We start from the raw sequence: 11,977 nt of genomic DNA, 5'->3' as shown, positions 1-11,977 counted from the left end.
CACATGCAAGGTAGAGGTAGGTCTTGGCGGCTTGATTTTGCTCGTGAATTTCATTGGCTTGTTCTTGAATTGAAGGAATTCTCCCTTGAAATGGCGGGAAGCTTGACGAAGCTTGGTTCCTTAGTTGTTCCAGATATTGAACATACGGATCGACGGAACCGTATCTTGGATCTCGGGAAGTGAGTGATCCATTCATTGAGCTTGACATCTCGTTAGGGTTCTCAGGATGCTCTTCTTCCATTTCTTCCTCGGACTCTTCCACAGGGTCCTCATCTTCTTCGGGATCTTCTTCTTCATTGGGTCCTCCTCTTCATCGGGTTCTTCTTCCTCCGGTTCCTCTTCCTCTAGTTCATCTTCCTCCATTGGTTGTGCAGTGTCGTTCTCAATTGAGGGCATCTTGAAACTTTCGTAGGGCACTATTACCCTCATTTTGGGCTTACTGGACGGCCCTTCGATATTGTTGGGTTGCGAGTTGACTTCGTTCATAGTGGAGCTCCCAGTAAACCATCGACATGGGTCGAGTGACACTGCATCCAGTCGGAGGATGGGCTTTGTGGTTCTTCCTTTACGGATCGGTTGGAAAGGAAAGTATAGAATGGGTGTGCATTTGGGAAATATCCAGTGGGATAGTTTTGTGGTTCTTGTGATGGTTCATACATCGGTATGGTTGGTGGGTGATAGCTGGAGTGTCTTGGTGGTTCAATACTTGGCTTTGGTGGACTATCGGGTATGTCTATCGGGTAATGCCTACTTCTGGGGTAATATAAGGGTTTGGACAAGTCTCGTTCCACGTCTTGATCAAAGAACGCTTCATAATACCCATCGCTCATGTTGTCTTCGGGATAAGGTTCGGCTAAACCGGCTTCCTTGGCCTTGCGAATAACATTCTCCATAAGAGCTTTGAATGACATCTAACAATTTGGGTGGTTTAGAATGTAGAGAGGGATAGAAAGGTTACCAGCCTATCTTATCCTTAAAACAAATAATCAAATAATTTCCTATACTTGGATCCAAGTTTGGGTATTGTTTTATGATACCCAATTCGCTAAGATCGATGGCTCTGATACCAACCTGTCACACCCCCATATAGGGCCTAGGAGTGCGATCCAATAGTTGGTATTGTGTTTGTAAATAATTTAGAGTTGCGTTAGTTTGCAGAAGTCTTATAAAACTTTAAGGATCGAAAGTGTAATTTATATATACAATCAAAAGACGGGAGTTATAAAATACCCGTTTAAAGTTGTTAACAAAATATTACTTGTTTATGTTTTACAAACCACCATGTTAAACTTATACAAAAGAATCCGAGCCATCGGATATTAGTACTTCGTCATTTCCAAGCTCTAACTTTGTTCACCTGCAAAATGTAATAAAATACGTCAGCAACGAATACTGGTGAACACGCTGACGCAAAAATATTATCTTTTACTTTATTACCCCTCGGCCCAACGTGGCTTAGGAATAACAAAGTCAAATAACACATTATAAATATGAGCCTCTACGCTAGGTCACCTCAGCAAACACCGCATCGTTCGACTTAGTTAAGTACCCGTAAATATACACAACGGTCGTACTCCCTGCAGGAGAGCATCCTACGACCAAGGGTGGTGCGATCATGCCCATACATCGCATAGTACCACCTATGTAAGGATCCAGACATACGTATACCACAGCCTGAGGGCTAGGTTTATACCCTTTATTTATAATGGTTTTAGGAACACATAGTTCCTTGTAAACAATTTCAAATAACATGTTTGACTCATTTTAAGTAAAAGTTTGGGGGCGTATTCACCTTGTCTCTTTAGGATCGGCTTCACTCACCGTCCAAGGGTCTTTCCCTTTCTTTATCTCGCACCTATAGTACGAGTATAAATATTTGTTAGTCGGATACACGATCCGGCTTAAGACCTTTCGTCTTATATCTCAATCCTCGATTGAACCTTTAGTTCAATTCTTATTTACTTGAAAACCTTTAGTTTATATTAAAAACCCGACGTTTCTTCTTCTCTAAGAAACGTAATCTTTTTCTTTTATTATTTAAAAATACTATTTATTCATTAAATAATATTTCATAACAAAGAATATTTACATATATACTTACACACATATTTACATATTCAACAATATTCATAATCTTACTTTCATTTGTTTCTTTGTTATGTTTTCTTTTCTTTTATCGAGGTATCGAGTATATCCTCGACTTAAGGATTAAGCCTTAAATATAATATTAAATTGAATTCGATATTACGCCTAACCTTAATTGGCGTATAGAAACTCTATGGACTCGAGCAGCACTCCAACGCCGCTTAATCTCTTTGGTCGTCAATCGATAACGCCAAACTTTGACTCTTCGACAATACGCTTATCGAGATTCATTGCCATTATAACAACACCTTCTTGATGGAGTGTGGGTGGAGGGTGGTATAATCTTCAAGGAAACGTCGGTACACAAACAAGATTCGAGGCACGCTTATCGAGGAAATCATTTATATGATTGTCGGGTTTTAGTGAGAAGCTAGAGAGAGAGTGAACCACTGAGTTTGGGATGTGGAAATGAATTCCCCTTGGCTGCTATTTATAGACGAAATTTTGGTCCCTATCGCGATACGTGATAGGTTCCTCAGCAGACCTATCGCGTATCGCGATATAGGTCTGCTGACTCACAGCGTAGACCTGCCACGTGTTGACACATGTCAGGCGCCGCTCCACGTGAAGACACGTGGCAGACGTGTTGCCACGTGGTGACACGTGGCGGCAACCGGTGCCACCGTGTGCTATGTGGCACACGTATCACACATTATCAGACACCCCATCGCGATACGCGATGGGAGTCTCTTCTGACTCATCGCGTAGCGCGATGGTTCAGGAAAACTATATTTTCATTTTTAACCCACAAGTTTAGAATTTGACAATTTTATTCCCTAGACTTTGGAAAGTTGATACTTTGAACTCGAAATTTTCACGTTGTTACAACGACCACCCGCTGAATGATAAAATGTATATCTTGTGACATATATCCGCGCCATTTGTAACTTATGTTGGCAGACATAAGTGTAATTTGACCCATAACAATAAGGGGTATGGGTAAGGGGTATTTATTTTAGATGTTCACGGGTCGTGGACACAGGTTTGATTGTGAACTTGCTTAATATGCACCATATTATTTAGATCATTTTTATATATATGTTTTTATAAATTAAACTCATGAACTCACCAACTTTTTAGTTGATCCAAATTATTTTAAGCATGTGTTCAGGTACTTTTAATTCAGATATAGAGATTTAAAGTCTTAGACAAGAGCTCGCTTGGAGATAGAAGATCATTTTAGAAGACTTATGTCAAACCGTAGAGCATAACCCAAAGAAGCCATGATGGATAATAGAGCATTTTCACCTAATTAGATTGTAGCTAGAATTCTAGCTTTTTAAAACATTTGATTGTAACCTTGAACTAGTGTCTTAATATAAATTAGTTACCCTATTTCCGCTGTGTTTTGGTTGGTATTCAATCATCACGTTCAGCCCCCTAGTCGGGGTGTGACAAGTGGTGTTGGTGGCGGCTGGGATAACAATGGTTTTGGTGGCTACAACGGTGGTGATCAGGAGGCAGCGATGGTGGTGGCAATAGTAGTGGTAGCGATAACGGTGGTTGGGCTTAGGTGGTAACGTCGCCGCGGTGATGGGGTTAGATGGTGGCGATGGCGATCAGTTGATGGTGGTGGTTATCATGGGGTGTTGTCAAGAGAGTACTGTGATGAAAGAGGAATGTTATAAAGAAAAGAAAAAAAGAAAAGAAGGGGGCGTGGAAAATGAATGGTTATGATGAAATTGAATTCCTTGTATAATCGTTGATTCAATTTCATTAAACAATCAAAACCATTTTTTCATTCCGTCACGATGACTCATTCGATTCCATATGTCATTTTAGCATAACAAACACTACCTAATTATTGTGTGATATAAAAACTTGGTATAGTGCATTTGACATGTCAAAGATAAACATAATCATATTAAACTGTTGATGTATGTTTTGTAGTTGATGATTTTTAGTGTTAGTCAGAATTAAGAGCAAAAGTCAAGGGTGGCGAAAAGGGGGGGGGGGGTGGTTCTGTTGGTATCTTTTTGAACATCGCTTTTCAATTCAGACACGGTAGGCGAACATAGACTTGGGTCGATCTTGTTTCAAGCAAACTTGTGTTAAATTCGCTTGGAGGCTGAGCCCGCGAAATTGTTCTCTCTATGTATATGTGTGTTATGTTAAGGGTTCCAGTTGGTCGTCACAAAATAAATTAATAGAGCTAGTTTCATTGGTTGACTTGAGTTAGAGCTCACCTCGGGTTGGCAGAAAGATGTATACTCTTTCGGTTTGTAATAGATGATGATTAATATAATAAAGAGTTTTACCTTGTTATATATCCCATTAGACTAATGCAAACATAAAAAAAGTAAAAGAACCAAAACCAAAACATTTATCTACCTAGATTTTTTTTAAAAAAGAAGTAAAAAAAAATCTTGGTTTAGCTAAATTATACACATATGTACAATACTTATATTTTAATTTGAAACACGTATGTATATATGTACATACATGTTAACATTTATACACGTATGTACAATAAAGATAAATCATAATGTACATATGTGTATATTACGTACCGGAGATTAAATGATAATTTACACATATATACCATTAAGGTAAGTTTTTTTAACCTGAATGTTATGTTAGATAAACGTTTTGGTTTTTTACTTCTTAAATTTTTTCGACTTTTTTTTTTGTTATTTAGTTTTTAAATATTTTTTTGAATGGATTTTTAATTGTTTAAAATGGTTCTTAAAGTTCTAAATTTCAAAAGTTCTCTTAGGATTATGTATATACTATTTATATTTGAATTTATGAAGTTATTTGATTTTTTTATAAATTTGTTTCTATCCTCTTAACTATAAATATTTTTTTAAAAAAAAACAATATAATTAAGGAATAGTTTTTGTTATTTAGAAACATATAGTTGTGATATTAGGCTAAATACAAATCAAGCCAAGCTATTGATAAACATATTATGATTAAAGGCTCATGATTCTACAATTACACCATATATTTAATACAACTAATTTATACATGATCCGTTGAAAGTAAATCATGCTTTCATGTTCATTTGAATTCATCATAAGAATCTACTAAGCAACTAGCATCAAATTGATCATTTTCTTTAATTTTTCTCATTGAGGCATTTCATCAAACGCCTTGTGAGCGAATAGTTTCAAGTATTTAATTTAATCATTTGATCTTTCTAATTCATTCCAAATAATCAATATACGTTTAATTAAACTAAATAAACATGCATTGAATGACATATATCAATCCCAACAAAATTCCCATGATTTTAAGTTAAGCTAATAGCCTCAAATCCAATACATTAGATACAAGCATCCCATAAACATGCATCAAAGAGTTTTACATCGTTATACATATTCATATAATAAAATTAGTTGATTAACTAAAAGGTTTAATTACTCTGTGGTGAGGATTTGTATATGGATAAGTTGGTTGTGGCTCAATGGTAGAGCACTCACTTTACAAGTGAGAGGTAGGGGATTAAACCTCACTACCACCAACTTATATGGGAGATATGAGGGATGACCCTGGCTTGCCAGGGTTCGAGTCCTGATCTCACCCGGTTTTACCGGCTCCTTGCTGTCGTGCCGTTTGGCGGGCGTGGTGGTCGGGTTTTATCCGGTGAATCCCTCAACAGGTAGACCGCTAGGGGCTCCGTCCGTCCGGACTAGTGGCCGGCTCGGGCTACCTTTAGCCAATGGGAGCCGCGTACGGGATACCCGGCGTTACTTAGTTGGCCGTTTAAAAAAAAAGAGGATTTGTATATGGAAAAAGAGAACACTGCTACAGAAAGTGAAATAAGAAACGGGTCATAATTTTAATACGTTGATTACAATGTGGGTTAAGAAAATGAATCTGGGTCCGTGTATTTCCAATCATTTTGTTTATTAACTATTCTCATTAACCGATGGTTAATCATGATAACTGTATATGTGACTTTACGTGACTTCCTGCGTGGACATGTTAGAATGGTGTTACGTGTTCATATAGGTTTGCTTTAATATGATAGGTAGATAAGTACATTATTTTATTTAACTCATTTTCTCTATAACCTACAATATATAAAAACTTATCAAAGTAATATATTTTGTAATCATATCATTTCACTTTATAAATAACTAACATGTAAATAGTAGTACCTAAAATGCACCGATCAAAATTTACAGGGCACATTTGATTTCGCTCTACTGTCTTTTTCATAGAGAAATCTCTTATCATCTTAGTCGTTCACCGGTTATTCAAACACCGATTGGGGTGGATGTACTCCAAACACCCTTCGCTCCACCTCTGGTTCTATGTTTTCTTATGCGACAACCTCATTTCTTGGTCGTCTAAACAACAAAATATGATCTCTCCTTCCGGTTCGCCAACGTGTTATTACATTTTCCTGTATGTAAAGTCACCATTGTGGTTTGTGACAATGTTTCTACCGTTATCCTACAATTATTGCTAAATAAAGTTCTATGTTGACTTTCAAAACTTGTATTTTTTTTATAAATCTATATTTGCGGTTGTTTTTTTTTAACAGCGTTTGGAACCATCCATTATTCGGGTGAGCCTTCCTAAGAAGGGTTGTCAATCGTCCATACTTACCATTAACACCCCAGGTGTGACTCATCTTAAGATCCCGAGCATTAACTATCACCCCATGCCATATTGGATCAGAAAGACAACTGTTGTGATTGTTAATACAAGATTTTTTAGTTACCAATTAAAATGTAACGGTTGCTATTAAAATATGAGTAATTGTCCATATAATTTGCATTAATGAGTCTAATTACAATTGATTTGATATGACTAAAATGAACTATGTGTTTAATATGTTTAATTAGTTTCTGTAAATGTTTTGATGCCTGGTTAAATAAATATGCATGTGACTTAGACAGTTTGCTAATCAATCCGGTAGCTGCAACAACAGAGAAAACATTGATCGAGGTAGGAAATTACATGGTCTCTTTGTTCTTTCTTGCTATTTTTATAGATTTTATTATGCTGGCTTTCGTCCCCCGGTACTACTACCAGATCAGAGATGCTTTCTTTCCAAACTGTTGACCCCTCGGGATGTCTCAAACAGCCAGTCGTCATTCCTGCACATAATCAAGCAGCGGTGGAGACAAGGTTTTAATGTGCTTATACAATTGGTCCTTGCTGTTAAAATCAATTTTCGGAGAGGGGACATGGGACAGGCGTCAGGTGCTAACGTACAATGGCTAGTAGCCCCTAATATAATAATTTATTTAGGACAACATGAAAAGCTCGGTGCATGCATATATGCAATATATAGTAATATATACTATCGTGGTAAGGCAAGCCCACGACCGTGGGATTACATACCACATGAGTTCTCAAGTTCACTCGTTAGGAGTTAGGATCGAGGAGTAAGCTTGATCCCACCCCATATATTATTTGATGTCAAGAACGTTACTTTTTGCATTTATATACAAAAATATGTCTAAAAAGCGTAAAATTAAAATTTCTTTTTAATAAATATAAATGAGATGACTTGAGTTTTCTACAAGCCGAGCTTGCTTAAACTTTCACTTAACCACCGAGGCCAACTTGGGTAATTAGCTCAGGGTCGGCTTTTCTACATTTATTTAAACAGTGAAAATTTCCATATTTGTGCATAATGTTTAGTTATTTTCAAATTATACGTAGTTAGGTATTATCTGCAAGAGTAATTATTATTGATTGTATATGAATTTGTTGGTAATTTCCATCAATATAGGCCCGTCACTTGTGGGTGACCGGATTGGACTTATTGTGCCTATGAAATTCATTAATGTTGTAATGAGTTTATGGGTTGCAATTAGGGTTTATTATATTTGGTAATTACTTGTTTGCCAAATTTGGGTCACCCTATAAATACATAGCCATGATTAGGGTTATTGTTTATGAGAGGGATTATTGTATTCAAGTTTTGAGCTAGTTTCTTGATTATAATAATACGAGAGGTTTACCCTAAATATCGTGTGCTCGTTTGTGTTTCCGTTATCAACTCTTGAAAATTAGCTTTAGAAAATTTCGGTTACCAACATTTATATTTCTTAATTTAATTAACAAATGCAGAACATGAAGTTGTCTAGTGTTCATCTGACCGTTTTCATCACTCTATGTGCGTTGCACTCGGTGTCTTTGGCAATCAAAAGTAAAAAGGTATGCTAGAATTAGTAGATTAATGCATGCAGTTAGTTTCATCACAGTTTTTTATTTTATGTTTCTTTTTTGTAAATTAATATTTTTAATGTGTGAACATTGTGCAGTCTTATATAGTCTACTTGGGAGGACTAGATCCTGAATTAGAAGCATCTAAGATTCAAGATTCTCACTTTGAGTTTCTCGGTTCAGTACTAGGATGGTAAATTAAATTATCTGTATAAAAGAACAAAACATAATGTGTTTACTTTGGGACAAAGTAGTGGACTTGTTTTTCTTCATTGTGCTTTGAAACAGAAAAGAAAGGGTTGATGAGGCCTTGATTTACTCGTACAATAAACAGTTTAACGGCTTTGCTGCGATTCTTGACGAACAAGATGCAGCTAAAAGGCATAAATTTACACACAACCCATTCCTGGGATTTCTTAAGGCTTGAAAAGAATGGGTTTGTCGGTTCGTCTTCTTTATGGACGAAAGCAAAGTATGGTGAAAACATCATCATTGCCAATCTTGACACTGGTAACTTGTTTGTACCTTACTAATCAATTTTAATTGTAATATATAAGCTACATTTTATAAATTTGTTATCTGTTAGGTATTTGGCCAGAATCGAAAAGCTTCAGTGGCGAGGGTTATGGGACAGTTCCATCTAAGTGGAAGGGTGGATGTGACAACCAAACCGTAGTTCCTTGCAACAAGTAAGAACATTACTTCTTTGTTCTTGTCTGTTTACATTATACATTAAAAAATAAATTATGATTTGTATATTGATGGCATTTGCAGTAAAGTTATTGGGGCCAAGTACTATAACAAAGCTTCTCAGGCTGTAAATGGAAAAATAGATCCTTCAATGAACAACGCACGTGACCATAAAGGGCACGGTAGCCATACGTTATCAACCGCTGGAGGTAACTTTGTTCGAAACGTGAGTTTCAATGGAGCGCTGATGGGAACCGCAAAAGGTGGTTCACCAAAAGCCCGAGTGGCTGCCTACAAGGTCTGCTGGCCACCTAGAAAAGTAGGAGAATGCATTACTGCGGATATAGTGAAAGGGTTTGAAGACGCCACCCATGATGGTGCTGATGTAATTTCAGGATCTCTTGGTGGGAATCCTGCTGAATACATAAATGATGGTCTTGCTATTGCCTCATTCCATGCTGTCATGAAAGGAATCAGTGTGGTGTTTTCTGCCGGGAATAGCAGACCCACACCTGGATCAGTCACCAATGTGGCTCCTTGGGTTATAACTGTAGGGGCTAGCACGATTGATCGGGAGTTTGAATCTTTTGTTCACCTTGCTAATGGACTTACCTTGAAGGTTCAAATATCCATAGTTATTACATTACCAGTTAGATTCGTTTACTTTGGAGATATAACTTTAAGTTTTCCTGTCCTATAATAACAGGGGTTCAGCTTGTCCGAAACCTGGCCAAATACTGGATTTCATTCCCTAATTAATGCTGCAAATGCTAAAGGCGAAAATGCAACATTGATGGACGCGTACGAACTTTTAATTTCTTAAAACATTTTTCTAGTTTCACTTGGTATGTAGCTTATGTAATATTGATGTATATATGTGTCCCTGCGGGCGTAGAATGATTTTCCGGCAAGGTGCACTTGACCGAGAAAAGGTTAAAGGGAAGATCCTGGTGTGCCTAAGTGGAGGAACTAAGAGGATAGAAAAGGGGGTAGAAGCTTTACTTGATGATGCTGCAGGCATGATTCTTTGCAATGATGAAACCGCTGGAAATGACATAGTAGGTGATCCTCATGTGCTACCTGCAACACACATTACATATGCTGATGGGCTTCGTCTTTACGCCTACCTCAACTCTACCAAGTAACTACCATCAACCAAACCTCGTCTGACCCGACCCGGCCATTTTTCCACCTCTAATCACTATCTTTCTCAGTATTTCTGACCTGATATGTTATGTTGATGCAGTGAACCATTGGGCTACATAACCCCTCCTGTACCTGCTATACACATAAAGCCTGCTCCTGTTGTGGCCAACTTCTCTTCTCGGGGGGCGAATTCAATCACGCCAGAGATTCTTAAGGTGTTTGAACTATTAACAGACTTTATTTTTCTTGACGTGTTATTAACTGAAAATTAATTATCTTAGTTTATAAAAATGTGCAGCCTGATATCACGGCGCCTGGAGTGAATATCCTTGCAGCATATTCAGAAGATGAAAATATTACGGGATTACCATATAACATATTATCAGGCACTTCAATGTCTTGCCCACATGTTGCTGGAGTTGTTAGTCTCCTCAAAGGCGTCCACCCTGACTGGAGCCCTGCCGCCATAAAATCCGTCATCATGACCACAGGTGAAGTTCACACTGATCATACAAACTTAACTATTGACAAATTATAACATGTTAGTTTAATAACTGACTAATATCTCACGGTGTATTTGTACAGCATATATAAGAGACAACACGGGGCACCCGATGAAGGATGAAAATAATAATAATAATAATAATAATAATAATAATAATAATAATAATAATAATAATAATAATAATATTGAGGCTGATCCATTTAGCCGTGGTGCTGGAGAGATTGATCCAAATCGTGCAATGAATCCTGGACTAGTATATAATCTTACTGTAGACGATTATCTCAACTTTCTATGCACTAGAAGATACCCACCAAACATTCTTCGAAGGTTTTATAATCATCCTCATGAATGTCCTAAAAAGAGCAGTGTCTTAGACTTCAACTACCCTTCCATAACTGTCCCTAACCTACTCGGTACTGTCACCGTCAGAAGAAGATTGACGAATGTGGGCCCACCCGGAACATATACAGTTCATGTTAAGAGCCCTGCTGGGATATCGATGGATGTGGAACCAAAAGTTCTTGCATTTGGGAAGAAGGTGAAGAGAAGAAGTTTGAGTTGACCATGAAAGCTGATGGCACAAGGGTAATTAAAGGTCATGTTTTTGGGGAACTAGTATGGTCTAATGGCAAGTATTTACATGTGAAGAGCCCCATTGTGGTTTCTGTAAGTAGTTGATGGAATTCATAATAAGTTTTTTGTAAGTCGTTTGGAGGCCTAACACGAACTCTAAAATTGGGGCTTTTGGAGGCCAAAACGGGTATGGTCTAATGGAAAGTATTTAATACATATATATATATATATATATTTTCTCGACATCTTCCTTCTTCACGTCGATCATATTCTACAACACTCTTCCATGTATCAATCTTGATATCCTCATGCTCCATTCCTCCTTCCATCGTTCTTGCATAATGCTCACCTTTATTTACTTCATTCTTCATCACTACATGTCATACCCCTTTAAAACGGGCTGGACATGACACATTGATAACGCAACAGAAAATAGAATAATGCAGGGTAATCATAAGTAAATCTAATGAGGATACAATAGGAAATTGTCTACGGATCAACCATGACCCCAAACAGAGTCTTGGATGCAATTGCAACACTAAAGTAATTAAAGGGTTGTTAATAGATGTCTACAACATTATTACATCAACTAAAACATCAAATGGGTCTAGGTTCTCTATTTAGATATCATCATAAGGCACCCTCTTAGTTTCCACTACTGTTCGTCTACGTGCACTCCCCGGTCAATTAAGTTTCCTGTAAGAACACGCTCATAAGTACTTCAACAAGATGTTAGTGAACTCATGACTCATGAGTTTAAGACACAATAATAAACAAATTATAATG

The 11,977-nt window shown here is 37.3% G+C and overlaps 1 pseudogene; it reads left to right on the top strand.

Annotated features, from left to right (window-relative positions):
- The first annotated feature begins 544 nt into the window (after positions 1–544).
- LOC143531362 (subtilisin-like protease SBT5.4) lies at positions 545–11,296 on the top strand (annotated as a pseudogene).
- The last annotated feature ends 681 nt before the right edge of the window (positions 11,297–11,977 follow it).

The sequence above is a fragment of the Bidens hawaiensis genome, unplaced genomic scaffold, assembly GCF_021521415.1.
Source record: "Bidens hawaiensis isolate Kalapana, Puna unplaced genomic scaffold, B.hawaiensis_p1.1 tig00009159_1, whole genome shotgun sequence".
NCBI lineage: Eukaryota > Viridiplantae > Streptophyta > Magnoliopsida > Asterales > Asteraceae > Bidens > Bidens hawaiensis.
This window is presented reverse-complemented; position numbering and strand designations above follow the sequence as displayed.